Source organism: Protopterus annectens, chromosome 4.part0 (genome assembly GCF_019279795.1).
Source record: "Protopterus annectens isolate FY-2018-M chromosome 4.part0, PAN1.0, whole genome shotgun sequence".
Taxonomy (NCBI): Eukaryota; Metazoa; Chordata; order Ceratodontiformes; family Protopteridae; genus Protopterus; species Protopterus annectens.
Window position 1 is genome coordinate 1,841,354,464 of NC_056733.1, and position 15,744 is coordinate 1,841,370,207.

A 15,744-nucleotide genomic window follows, 5' to 3' on the forward strand; every position below is an offset into this window, starting at 1 on the left:
GGCAGCAAATATGGGGAATACATACTTTCACAAACACTGGAAGCATATGTGTGCACACACTCCAGATAAAATACAGTGGAAACAGCTGTTGAGGTACTGACTGCATGCATTTGTCATGGAAATGCACCTTTCAGCAAGTACACGTCCCCAGTGTCATACCACGTATTGGTCTGCTGTCCAAGACGTTTGGACATCAAATGTGCAAACTTACATGCAACAGAGGCAGCTGTGGCTTGCACACATCTTACATGACATGGTGTGGGCCCCATACCCAACAGGTAGCACCCATGAGCTGGACATGTAGCCACACCTCATCATTACATATATCATGGCAAACAGTGCAGTCATTTATGTGGCAAGGTTGTATGGGACAGGAATGATGCAAGAAATAAACTGATGGCCATCCAAGACTGATGATCTCACGTGTAGCAAACTGGTCATGCGGGCTGCCTACTAACATGCCACAACACTGAGGGGGTTGTAGGAATGTCTAGCAAGTACTGGCTGTGCAGTACCCATGTCAGCAATTGCCTGGACTCTGCAAACATGTGGCCTATGGGTTAGGGTAATCAGATGTGACAGTTGTACCACACGAAACATCAGCCAGGCCACTCTACGGGTAGTGTATGCATAACAGACGAGGTCCCCAAAAGTCATGCATAGGATACATGTGCTGCACAACCAACGCCTCACCCCACCTCAGGCCCACCATCCCCATCTGTACTGTGTCAGTGCCAGTGTACAGCTGTATGTTTGCCATTCATTAGCTGGGAGTAGGCTGTTACACGTGGTGTTCAGTGTTTAGGACACTGCAAACTGACACACATGTGTAGGCCACAGTTGTTAAGCATCTGCAAAAAGACTGAAGGTGGGGAGGGGGTTTCATCATGACACACCAGTGCACTGCAGCAGGGATCCTAAGGATGCTACAAATGGCTGTATCTTCACACAGTTAGGGTCAGGTGCTATGGCAGATGTAATAGTGATGGCAGTGTGTGAACTTCAAGGGATGTGCACATGAGTTGACCTTGCAAACATGCAGAGTTGGGGGACATGTGCAGGGCAGACTGACCATATACTGGAAAATGCAGATGGCCCATGCTAGTATACCCCTGCCAGGAATAGTGACTGCTGTAGTACACATAACAGTAGGTGCAACAAACCGTCATGATAAGGGCATGCACACATGCACAACTAACACATTTGTTAGACACTGCATTTGATTGTACAGGACATGGGTTCATAGGTTCATAGATTAGTACTGGGCTAACTGCCCTTGCCAGCCATTTTAAGCCTAGCCATTTATCCCTTGTGAGACTCAAACCCTGTACCTTGTGTTTTTAAGGCAAACACCTTAACCATTAGGCCACATATCACACATCAGGCTCATGTAATGTTAACATATGCAGTGATGTGGTCCCATGGCATATCAAGGAAGAGGGCATCATATCAATAAGGGTGTGTACACTCCCCATAGCCATGGTAAGGTTTGATGGTTGTCAGTGTAATAGTTTCATATTAGTCATACATGCACTGCTGATGTTTACATCTGTAAATCAGACATCTGGCATTCACAAATGACATCTGCCCACATATCATCCCAGGTTTGTGTCAGACAAACACATAGGTGCTGTGAGCATTACACAGTAATACACATTCTGCAATGGTGTGTACACCTGTGAGGTATGGTGCACAGTACATGGCAGGGTGCAGAACAGGTGCACAGCAGTACTGTGTACATGGGTGCAGTGTTTTCCAGGGGAAGGGGCATCAACTACTAACACAGCCCATGCATCACACACATATATACTGTTGCTAGCATGGATTGCCTATAGCTGCACTGCATGCTGTTGAGTACCATATTTTATGCATGTTGACAGATGGGTAATGGGAGGTTTGTGTACTATCTTTGTGCAACCTCACCTGTAAGTGTGTGTGTGTGTGTGGGGGGGGTTATTTTGTCTGTAAGTGCAATCTGGTGGAGTGGAGGGGGGTTGATGCATGTAGGATGTGCATGTGCATGTGTGTGAATGTGTTTGTGTGGGTGTCCATGTATCCACATATGTGATTGTGGGGTTGTTCATACATGAGTACTTCCCTTTGGAATCTTGCAGTACATGGACATTAACTGATGCACGAGACACCAGGAATACTTGTCTGATATGTAATCTCAGGACAGCTGATAGTATAATAAGGTCTGTAGCATGGAACATGCATTGGGTGGGAAACTAGACACCAGGTATACTGTTAAAATTAATGAAAGTCAATAGTGTAGCCACTCTGAATTAACTCCCTCTCACACCAACGAACAAATTTTCTTCAGCAAAATGAATCAGAGGGTGAAACACGGCGGAAATAATAGAAGAAAAACTTTAATAAGGTTAGAGCTTGCTTTCACATCAGCTGCTTCTTCAGACCATGAATGAAACAACATAAGTTAAAACCACTTTATATACTTCATAAGCTCTACCAAGTTGTTATTAATTAGTTGATTACATCTATTCAGCACTCAAGTTAAAGAGGCAGCATAACAGATATCTAGCCAGAAACATACTACAGCTTGCTAACCCCACAATTTAATACCCAAACTAAGATTTCATCAGTGAAGTAAAAATCAATAAAAAGATATGTACACAAAACAAATATAGAACTTTTAATAAAACATGAACAATATAAGCAGATTTTATAAATGTCTTGTTTTTAGATAGGGCTTAATCGATGTTTTATCATTGAGCCCTGGTTATTTTTCTGCCTGTAACTCAATAATCCATTTTAGCTCTCTCAATTCCAATTTATTTTTCACGTCACCCAGCCTTGAATCTTGACAAATACATCCTATAACTCTGAATTGGAAATGATGCATTCCCCTGCACAGATAACATGCTTGGCTAGAGCACTTCTATCTTGTTCTTTATTTTTGATGGCAGCCAAATGCTCTCTGACCCTCTCTCTCAGTGAGCGAGTGGTCGTGCCAAAGTAGAAGGAAGGGCAAGCTAAACACACAGCCAGGTATACTAAATTCCTTGCTTTACAGTTTGCCTTAACTTTGAATTCATACTTCCTATGTGTTTTAGGATGTACAAAACTCCTGTTGTCACTGAGAACATCACAGACACTGCATTGCCCACATTTATTAAGACCATAAATCATCTCCTTGGACTTTTTGGTTGACAAAGTAACCTTTTGAGATTCTTTTTATTTTTAGAACAATAACTTGGCCTATGGCCTACAATCCTAGCTATCTCTGAGTCTGATTGCAGAATGGACCAGTTTTTATCAATCACATTTTGTACCTTTCTAACATTCCCAACATATTCTAAGGTAATGGGTACATTTTTAACAGTATAATTTTATTTCAACTGTTGGGAAGAATTATCATGGGTATTGCTGATATATGGCTTTGTCCTACCCTTCCTCATAGATCTAACTTGCTGAATCCCAGTATCTACCTCACTTCTCCGATATTTCCTCTGTAGCTATTAATTTCAAAAAATTCCCATATCGTGTTCAAAATGTTCCTCTTCCATATGTAACCTAGATATACGCATGGCCTGACCTTTTATGATATTCTTATAGATATAGGTAGGATGCTTATTGTCTCTACTCAGGACATTATTTTTCTACATTCTTTTCTAAATAATCTGGAAGATAACTTCCCATTAGTGTCCTTGAATACAGTCACATTCAAAAAAGATATTTCAGTCAAGGAGACAGAATGAGTGAATCTCAAAAAATCAGTAGTGGTATCTAGAAACATAAAAAATTCTCCTAACTCACTTTCTGTGCCCCCCACACCAAAAGGAGGTCATCAACTAATCTCCTATAGAACAGAATTTTGTCAGCAAATTTCTCATGTGTCAAGACAGACTGTTCCTCCCAATAGGCAAGGACCATGTTGGTGTAGCTATTGGCACATGGTGTGCCCATAGCTATGCCAAACAATTGTAGGTAGCACTTCTGTTCAAAAAGAAAAATGTTGTTTTCCAGAATCATTTCTATTAACATACATATAAAATCAATTCTTCTCATATCATAGGAGCTATGCAGGCTTAAATAAGCCTTAACTGCCTCCAACCCATATGTGTGGGGTATTACAGTAAAAAGTGAATTGATATCCATAGATACCAGTAAACAATTGTCTGGTTGCTCAAATGTACTACAAAAAGTCCTACCAATATCAGACAAAAGTTGTTTTGTGTCCTTCAGTACATAAGATGAAGTACTAACTATTGGTCTTAAATTATTTTCAACATATTTAGATATTGAATGTGTAACCCATCCTTGACCAGACACTATACGTCTGAATAGTGGGTTATATCTATCTTTATGCAGTTTTGGAAGGCCCTGAATGTTATCTGTGCAGGAGGAATGCATAATTTCCAATTCAGAGTTATAGAATGTATTTGTCAAGATTCAAGGCTGTGTGACATGAAAAATAAATTAGAATTCAGAGAGCTAAAATGGATTATTGAGTTACAGGCAGAAAAAGAACCAGGGCTCAATGATAGAACATTGATTAAACCCTATCTCAAAACAAGACGTTTATAAAATCTGCTTGTATTGTTCATGTTTTATTAAAGATTCTGTATTTGTTTTGTGTACATATCTTTTTTATTGATTTTTACGTCACTGATGAAATGTTAGTTTGGATATTAAATTGTGGGGTTAGCAAAATGTAGTATGTTTCTGGCTAGATACTTGTTAATGCTGTCTCTTTAACTTGAGTGCTGAATAGATGTAATCAACTAATTAATAGCAACTTGGTAGAGCTTATGAAGTATATAAAGTGGTTTTAGCTTATGTTGTTTCATTCATGGTCTGATAAAGCATCTGTGATGTGAAAGCTCTAACCGTATTAAAGTTTTGTATATTATTTCTGCCATGTTTCTCCTTCTGATTCATTTTGCTGAAGAAAATACTGTTAAAATTGCAAACAGCAGAAAGGTGAATGACTACCCATGAATGCAACACTACAGATGCATTGGGAAATTACTAGACAACACCAGAGTGTGTATCCATATATTACTGTTGTCCACATAATAAGTTGATTGAGGAACAGATCTTGCATCAACTGAACAATAGTCACGTATGACACTCTAGTGCATGACAGTATTGAGTGACCGTAGTAGCCCCTAACATATGGGGGCCATACACACAATGTCCGGACATATCCGGGGTGAACACTGGATGACAGCAGTGAGTCCTTGTAAAACCTACTCCAATCAAGTCAAATAGGTAATGGAGTAGCAGGTCATGTGTTATGGTTACTTGTCTAAGCATTTATAAGAATGATACATTAATGAGTGGTAATAATGAATGTATGTTTCCAAGTGTGATGCAGGATGGGGAACTTAAGTGAATAAATTTGGGACAGTCTGTAAACTCACAGACAGGTAGGTATTATGGTGGAATTTCAGTGTGTGTGTGTGTGTGTGTGTGTGTGTGTGTGTGTGTGTGTGTGTGTGTGTGTGTGTGTGTGTGTGTGTATGTGTGTGTGTATATGTGTGTACTGTTATGCAATGCAGTACAGGTCTTAAAGTGCATTTCTTGTTTCCCCTCACATGTGGCGATGTGAGTCAGGGTCCATCCTGCATGCACTCTGATGCTGGTGTCCATACAGACACCGAAAATGATGATAGGTGTGTTGAGGCACAGGCAGGGTTATCAGAGGCCAGAACTGCACCATCATTTGACATCCCCCTATTATCCACCCCGTCCCTGCACACAGTCTCAGTGTCTATAGATACCCCATCACCAGTGGCCATAGCAGTGGGACAGTTGGCAGTTGGTGGCAGTGCACAGGAGAGTGTGGTATCTATGGCTGCTGTGTCTGGACATAGTAGGCATATCCAGATGTCCGGCAGGGCACCACATAGGCAAATGTACCTGGGTGCTCGTGGTAGGGCCGCTGGTCATTGTGCCCCAGGCAGATGCCACAACTGGTACCACCAGACGCATGTTTCAGACTGTCATGGGGCTGCAGGCACATATGGAACTGTACACCAGACAGGGTCTGAGGCTGCAGAGAGCTGCTTTCTCATCTGTAAGTGACAACATCCATGAACTTGCAGGTGCCCTCCGTGATTATATAGAGGTCATGGATAGATGGTTGGGTGAGATGGTGGGCCTCATCGACTGTGAATTATCTGTGCTAGAATATGTGGCGGGAGTGGGGCGATGGCCGAGTGGATGTAGGCCACCAACACCAACATCTGGTGGTCGACATGGATGCAAAAGCCACAAAGCCACTCCCGTAGTGGCAGTACCAGCCCCAGCACTGCAGTGGGGGTGCTGTCCACACCACACCACAGCTGGCCATGTGCACGTGGCCCTGGCCATTCCCAGGAGGGACCTAGTTCCAGCGGACATATGTCATCATCAGGGGAGAGTAGCACATCATGGCCTGTACCTGGACATGCCCATGGAACCCCTAGCAAGCACAGTCTGCATGTCCGTGGCTAGAGGCAGTGAATTGCACACCCTGACCTGTCCAAGAAACACCTGTATAGGGCAGCCACATGGCAGAACTGTGTGCATGCATACTCACACCCTACACAAACACACCTAGGGCAACCCTATACCTACACACACCACATCACCATGCCCATATCAGCAACATACACCCTTCTCCCACACACATGGTGTCAAATGTATGGCCCACCCTAGATCTCTGGCAAACCAACAACACACCTTGTGCATATGATGATACCTGTGCCACATCCCTGTCATACATAACATCGATGAAGGGAAAGGCTAATATTGTTCTGATGCACATGATGACTGTACTATAGTGTACCAATGTACTGCTGTGTAACATGTTGTCAGCAGTGATGTTTAATTCTTACATTTCAGGTAGTGTAGCTGTCCAGCCATGATGCATTATAGCTGTTAGTAACACAGAGTGATTGTGGTCTCCATAATGTTATCAATTTGTGTTGTAGGTGTACATGTGTCAGCAGGAGGATGGTCTGCTGTCATATCTCACAAGGGGTATGACACAGTGGTGATGCCATGGCTGTGCCATATCATGGGTACAGTTGAACACATATCACAGGTCTGTATAAAAGTTACTGCCTGTGCCACAGGACAGGTACCCCCTTGGGACATGAAAATTCAGCAACCTGAAGTAGAGCCCTCCACATACATGCACACCCTTACTTGGCAACACTGGGACTAGACCCCTACCTAGGTATGTAGTGCTGCTGATGTGTGTGGCTTTAATTGCACACACCACACAGCGTTTAGGATGAGGTGTGTTCCAGGTTACATGTTACATGCAGAACATCTCCAGGCATGTACAGTATGGTAATGGGGGATGTAATGGTTGTATATGCATAATAAGTAGTGTCACGTACCATCATATACACATTAACAGACAAGTAACAGGCAGACACACATCTGAGAGACCTGGGCCTATTAGTGCTAACTAACTTGTCAGTGTGTCCAGTGTGTTACACATAGGCTGCACACAGCACATGCATAACTGGGCTGGATTGTGTTATCAATTACCTGTATGGTTGATGGTGACAGTGGTCACCATACAGTGGTACATGGGACATGTACCGGAGGTACCATGGTGTAATGACAGTGTACACAGCACCCACACACCACTGTGGATATTGTACACACTGGAACCCATGATGACACTCTGACATACCCGCCATCACACATTGACCAGGACTGTGACACAACCCATTGTCCATCCCAAGAGTGGTACTACAGGGATATGCATCTAATGCAAATGCCTCAGGCATAGTAGAGTGATGCATTGTCATGCCTCTCCTATGGGCAACAACATCACTATCCGTAATACTGTGTGGCAATGCATATTGTAGTAAGAGTATGTGGCCTCAGAATGCTGTACCCTACAGATATACACACATGCACTCATACATACAATTGCCAGAACTCAGTGGGCATCCCATGCCTATCAATCCATTTGTAGAACAGTGTTATGCTGGTACTGCAAGGCTCAGGTAGCCTTTAGGGAGAGGAGTGTAACAGGGTACATGTAATGTCTGGTACAGCAGCAGCCACATCTAACTATGGCAATGGGTGTTGTGGTGGGTGTGAAGGGCCTCATGGTATTCCCAACTACAGATGTACTAACACACAGACACTGATATCCTCAGTAATGTGCACATACACATTTGTCAGTATTGTGGTTCTTTGCTGCAGGTGTTTATAGGTGTGTACCTGGCTATTGTCCATGGAGAGATGGGAAGTGTAGGGGATGTGTGTACAGTAGTATCATGTCATGCCACCTGCCATGTGCCAGCAGGTAATCTAGCTGCAGACACCACTGTGGTGATCTTCAGGGTGAGAGTGACATGCATCAGCCAGTCCTCTGGGTGCCTCCTGCAAATGGCCGGTGAGGTGATCCAGTTGACACATATGCAACATGTATTACAAAACATGGTTAGTGTATGTGTTGGAGACCTGTACCCAAGCATGTTCTGTTGACTGCGGTAGTGTAGTGGAGGTACCCATGGCATGTGGTGTGTACAGGGTGTTGTGTCCTATCTGTGCCAGTTATAACACACCTGGGCAGACATGTCAGTGTCAGGCAAGCGTAGGTTGCCTGTACATATCCAAGCTGGATACCCGACATCTGCACATCTGTACAGGGATGACAGACATCAGCTTGCCAACTAGTTATGCAGTAGGATGAATGTGTCAACAGATAGACATCTGACACCAATATGTATGCCATTACATGTTGGCAGCCCTCACTGACATGTGTTATACAGACAGTAGTCTACAATTAATTTCCACATCAGATCATTATCCAGTAGGAGATATATACTGTGACACAGCTCACACACCAGGAACATGACAGTTAGGACTCAGAGTCCATCTATGCATGCAAGCGTGCTTGTTGCCAGTACTGCAATTAGCAATCTACTCTTACTTGGGAAAGCACTGTCAACAGTAGTAATGGCATGATACACTACATGCCAGTGTGATGGCATATAAACTGGGATAATGCCCTTGTTTGCAACACATTCACATGGATAAGAGTGTTGTACAGGTCATATATATTCAATTGTCCCAGACATGACACTCACACCCCTTGGTACTGTACTGACAGCACATAAACAGAAAAAATTGCACTTTATTCATCTGCTTTTACTGTATTTGTGTTTCTTCCTACTTTATTACTAGGTGCATCGGCTACAACTCTGATCTGAGATATATAACAATAAGTATCCATTTCTGTGCATTTAACGTGTTTTTTTGATTGTATCTGCTTTATTTTCTGAAAATAAATAAATAAATAAACAAAAAATATACTTGTTTCCCAGCTTTCTAAGCTAGTATAGTCCAGTTTTCAGGTTAGTGCTGAATTCAAGGCTGTGTTACAAATCACTGTGTTACTCCATACCTTACTTGGATAGAAGGAAGTTTCTCTGTTCACCTGTGGGCTAATTTCTATCTCTTTCATTTCCCTGCTATAAAAAATGCATTTGCCCAGTTTTGCATGCCGGGCAGTGCAGGTTAGCTAGGGTATAACTATTCCCAGCTCCACAAAGTATCCTCTTCAATTTTTCCCTTGGAACTAGACACATTTTCAACTTAAGCACTCAAGCCATTCATTTCTCAGCTCGGCACTTGCTCAAAGCTCATAGCAAGCACTTATAAACCAAGCACTAGACCCCCCCTATATTGTACAGAAGGACAAAGCTCTCTATTCGACCGTACCAGCCATTCAGTAAAACAGTTCACTGTACCTATCCAGGCACATCCAAAGGGAAGTTTCAGGTGTACTCTCCAGTCCATCTGGTGAATCTGGGCATTTTGAGACAATGTTACAACTGCCTCATGTACACAGACAAGCCTCTCCTCCTACCACCAAACACTAATACATGTGAGAGATGCAATTATACAGCCAAACTGGAGGCTAAGCTTTCTCACCCAAGACTGGATAAGGCAGTCAAGGGGAGAAGGGAAATACTTGCAATACACCACCAGTCTCACACAGACCCATTAAACCAGCACCGGCAAAAAACACACATAAATAAACAAAAACATACTTGGAGGCTCTAAATAAAAATCTGCAAAAACAACAGAGACCTCCAAAGCAGACATCCAAGCAACCTCCACCCCCCAACACACACCATGAAACACATACTTCACAAAACCAGTGTGCTATGCAATTACAGCCCTTAAGGCAAAATAACATACCCAACATACTAGTAAGGTTACTCTATAGTCAGGCACACTGATGTCCCACTGACTAGACTGAATAAGGAGAAGATTACTGTTAGCTGCATGTCGGGTGCCAGGATCCACCACATAACACAAGCACTCAAGTCACTCCAGAACAAGTTCAAATATGACTCTGTCATTGTCCATGTTGGTGTGAATGACCTGAGCCGTATCTCCCTGGATTACATGAAAAGAGACATGGAAGAGCTCTCTGATCACATAGCCGAGGCCGGTATGACCCTGACCCTGAGTAGCATCCTGCCCTCACCAAGAAGGATACCACAATATAAAGGAAAAATTATCAATTTCAACAATTGGCTAAGTTTCTGGTATCATTCAAAGGGGATCCAGTGTCTGTCCACCTGTGATGACATGCTCGACAAGCCACGCTGCTTTGCTAGAGTCGGCTTCCACCTGCCACCCTTAGGCTTTTAAATACTGGCCAAGGCTCTTGCCACCCCCATAGTGCCTTTTTTAGGAAAGGCTCAAAAGACAAATCCATCGCCATAAATAGCACAAGTAACAAAAAACTGAGGGTAATGCTACTCAATGCCAGAAGTCTAAACCTCAAAATGCACGCACTTGAGGCACTCCTCAGTATGGAGAAAATTGATATAAGTGCAGTAACAGAAACCTGGTTTAAGGTTCCAGAGAGCACCCCAGCACTACCAGGCTACAACTCCTACCATACATTTCGGCCACAGAACCCGGGCCGAAATACAAAAGGCGGGGACGTATCCATATTCATCAAGGATACCCACACCTCCAGGTTAGTCACACAGCACGATGCTTCAGAGATCATCCACTTGCAACTAACAATGGGCAAAACTGCAATTCAAATTGTAGCTTGCTACAGATCACTCACCATGTCCCAGGACCCCCATCCAGTGTTTCTGGAAACACTGGGAAACATAAAGGTCTTACCAAACACTTTAATATTGGGTGATTTCAATTACACAAACATTAACTGGGAGAACTACTCAAGTACTAACTCCCTTGCCCAACATTTCCTAGAATTTATAAACTCAAACACCCTGGATCAGCTGGTCAACACTCCCACCAGAGGTGACAACATATTGGACCTGGTCATCACCAACATGGGCGACGAGTGTTCCACACCAGAGGTCAACCCCTCGCTGGTTAGATCTGACCATAAACAAATCACTTTGGATATCCATATTCCACCCCCACCCCTGGACAAGGAAACCCCTGTTAAAAACTTTTCAAAAGAAAACTTCACATTACTTAAGACCGAGGTAGTAAGTTTCAAAGCCCCCATGCTAAAGGATAACACTGTCCAAGCTGCAAAATCCTTTACTAATACATTCTACAGGCACCTACAAGAATGCATGGATCATGCTATCCCAAGAAAAACCAAGACTCACTTCTCCAAGAAAAGGAAACCAGTCTGGTGGACCCCTGCCATAAACAAGCTATACAGTAGAAGGAGGAAACTAGTACAGAAAAGAGTAAAATCCCAAGAAGGGAAGACATCCCTGATCAGTATCAGCAAGAAACTACGATCCCTCATAAAATTCTCCAAGGTGTGCTTCGAAAGAAAAATTGCCAAGGACTCCAAAGAAAACCACAAGGCATTCTTTAGCTATGTCAAGAATCTAAGTGGCAATGCTCAGATCTGCTTGGAGTTAGTGTGGAATTGCACGAAATACACTGAACCGACCGATATCGCTAACATCCTGGCAGACAAGTTCAGTGTAAACTTCACCCCCCTCTCACCCGTGAAAGGGCCCATAACCATACCAGAAGAATGTAGAGCCATTGAAATCACAGACACTCAGGTTAAAACAGCCCTCTCCAAAGCCAAAAACACAGCATCAGTGGGACCAGACGGTGTCCAAGGCTGCATCTTACATGAGCTCAAAGATGAACTAACACCTCACCTAAACACATTCTTCAAACTCATCCTCTCCACAGGCTACATACCTATAGAGTGGTGCGCAGCAATGGTTATTTTGTTGTGCAAAGGTGGGGCCACAACAGACCCCAGGAACTATCGCCCTATAAGCCTGACCAAATTGGTCTGCAAGGCGATGGAGCACATCATCATGGAACTCATTAACAGAGACATTGGGAACCTCCAAACACTGGACCCTACCCAGTTCGGCTTTGTTAAGGGCAGATCATGCCTCCTAAACCTGGTGGAGTTCTTTGAGACAGTTACCAAGGCTAAAGATGAGGGAAAGGTGGTACACACAGCCTACCTAGACCTTGCAAAGGTGTTCGACACCTTTCCCCATTCTGGTATTATAGACAAGCTCATCAGCCTGAATATAAACCCCTACGTCACAAGATGGGTTGCCAACTGGCTCATGGACAGAACACACATGGTGAGAGTTGCAGGAGTTAGGTCCGACTCTAATCTGGTTACAAGTGGTGTTCCCCAGGGCTCAGTCCTAGGACCCCTCCTGTTTGGCATGTACTTCTCAGAGGTACAGGCAAGCACAGGAGGACTATGGCTGACCAAGTTCACAGATGACTGCAAACTAGGAGATATAATTGACTCTCTGGCTGACACAGACATTCTCCAAAAGGGTCTCACTGAGACGGATACCTGGTGTCAAACTCATGGCCTCAAGCTAAATGCCAAAAAGTGCATAGTCATCCCCTTTGGAAAAAACAAAGTACCCACAAAATACCACATCGGTCATAGTCCCCTAAATATGGAAGACGTAATAAGGGATCTGGGGACGCAAGTAGATAGTAATCTCTCCTTTGATAATCACATTGCCAAAATGCTTAGAAAATCCTTCTATGTGGCCCACCTAATCACAAAAGGGTTTGCATCCAGATCAACAGAGGTCATTGTGCCCCTCTACTCATCACTCATTAGACCCATCATTGAGTACAACACCCTATTTCAGATGTACTTTACAAGACACCTGCAACAGCTGGAACGACCACAGAATTACCTCACCAAGAGGATCACTGGCCTCAAACAGATGCCCTATGTAGATTGACTGAAGAAACTCCAGCTGTACTCGGTTGCATACCGCCTACTCAGAGGTGATCTCTGCCTGACATACAAGGCCATGTCCAACCTGGAATTGATGGACATGCTCCACCTAAAGAAAACCATATCCCCTCGAGCCACATGCTCTAGGGATCTAAACCTCACCACAACAATAAATAGGACATGCTGGAGTGATAGATTCTTTTCCCAGAGACTTCCCTTGCTTTGGAACAAGAATCCAATCTACATTAGGTAGAGCTTCTCGCTATCACTCTTCAAGAGAAACCTTGATGGGTGGATGGGAAACAGAAAGTTTACCCCAGGGATCACTTCAGTGGTTCTGCTGGACAGAGGCACAGGGAACTAATCTAAGGGGCTGTGAAAGCCAACACATTCTGGCTATGCTTATAAATGCCTTTGGGCAGGTAGCCTAGTACCTACCTATGAACCTATGAACCTATGATGTTATATACATGGCATTACATACACCTATTACAGATATCATTACACTGCTATGTTATCAGACTGGAATGTGAGCACAGGTTACCAGGCCTAAGCCATGCTTAGCAGTTGTCAGCATTACTGCAATATAACAGCTTAGCAGACCTGTGCACTGTTAAGCAAAGCCTACATTGTGTAAGTGCCCGTAAGTTTGATCATGCATTAGCACTGCTTAGCTTCACGCAAACCCGCTCAAACCCACGTAAAGCTGCTCAAAACTACCTTAACCACTCTGTATCCAACAGCCCTTGTTCTAGTCAGCAACAAAATAGACAGCGTTTCCAGGTCTTGAACCCACTATAGTCACAATAGTTAACCACTATGCCATGACAGCTGTGAAAACAGTTGTTGTATTTCCAATACATCTGTCAGTAGACATACTGAATAGTATTGAACAATCGTTGTGACTTCTACAATTGTATAGTACATGTTAGTGATATTACTGTTGTATCACATATATTGTTATATCTAAATATACACATATCAGATACATACGGTGTGATACATCTGGGAAGGTATACACAACAGTAATGTTTACACATGACAAGGATATGGATATATACATATACATATGTTGATATATGTCTACATGCACATACACATATATATTCATAAAATATGTATTTATACACATCTGTATAGTGCATCATATATATGGCCATTTATAGATCTTTCTGTGTATATATATATATATATATATATATATATATATATATATATGTATGTACATTATATATGTACATATATATCTATGTTGATATATATATATATATATATATATATATATATATATATATATATATATATATATATATATACAGATATCTATAACTATATGTGCATATATATCTATACAGATATATCTATTTATGTTGATATATATAGATATCTATAACTATATGTGCATATATATCTATATATCTTTATTTGTGTAGACATATATAGATGTGTATATTTTATATATATATATATATATATATATATATATATATATATATATATATATATACATATATGTGTGTTTGTATATGTATTTATATAGATGTGCATATGTGTATCCATATATGTATGTAAATATGTATATGTCTATATATATATATATATATATATATATATATATATATATATATATATATATATATATATATATATATATGTTTACCATATGTCCAGAACATAGAGTGTAGTCCTACCTCAGCACCAGTAGTCTCAACCGCTTAGTGCAAGGGGATGATATGTATGTATTGCAGGTATATATGTAGACTGTTGCTACTGTAACAGGGGTTGTCTTAACAGACATGTTATGTGTGGGAGGTCACATCTGTTATTGACATGTACTCCATCGGTTACTGACAGACATCTTAAGGACATCATAGTACAGTACCAGTGATAGCACACTAATGGTCCTGTGGACTACAGCAGAGATATGACCAATATATGAGGACAGTCTGGCACTGTCTGATCAGTCCAGAGGTATACACAGATCCCCTTCATGCGAGACATGTGGACCAAGCCTGACAATGTGGATGTTAACAGCCATGTACTTCGGTATACCACGTAAATACTGGACTACAAATGCCCGCACAGTTTATGCAGTCACACACTCCTGACTGTCCTGACACATAATAAATGGTGGTGCAGAGGTCACATACTACCCAATAGCTAGTGACTCACATCTGTAAAAAAATCCCACTGCTTTGTCAGAAAAACACAACGGTTATGGTGGCCTGGCAGCAGTATGTCTTGCAAATATCTGGACATAACATCACACTCGGTATTTACACTAAGCTGCTAAACATGTAATAAGGCACTGTGCAAACTACAGGCAGACTGCACAACACAGGCCTACATTTCATATGAGGGAATACACATGTACCTGCAAATATAGCAGGCTCTACAGGCATGTCACAGCACAGAGTAACAGACACCTGTGTGAAAGTGCATACCCACAACCAATGTGAACACAGCCACATATGGTACGCAAGCTTACTATTACACTATATGGACTGTCTGATCAACACCATCCCCATATGTGCCACTCACACACTAACCCTGCATATACT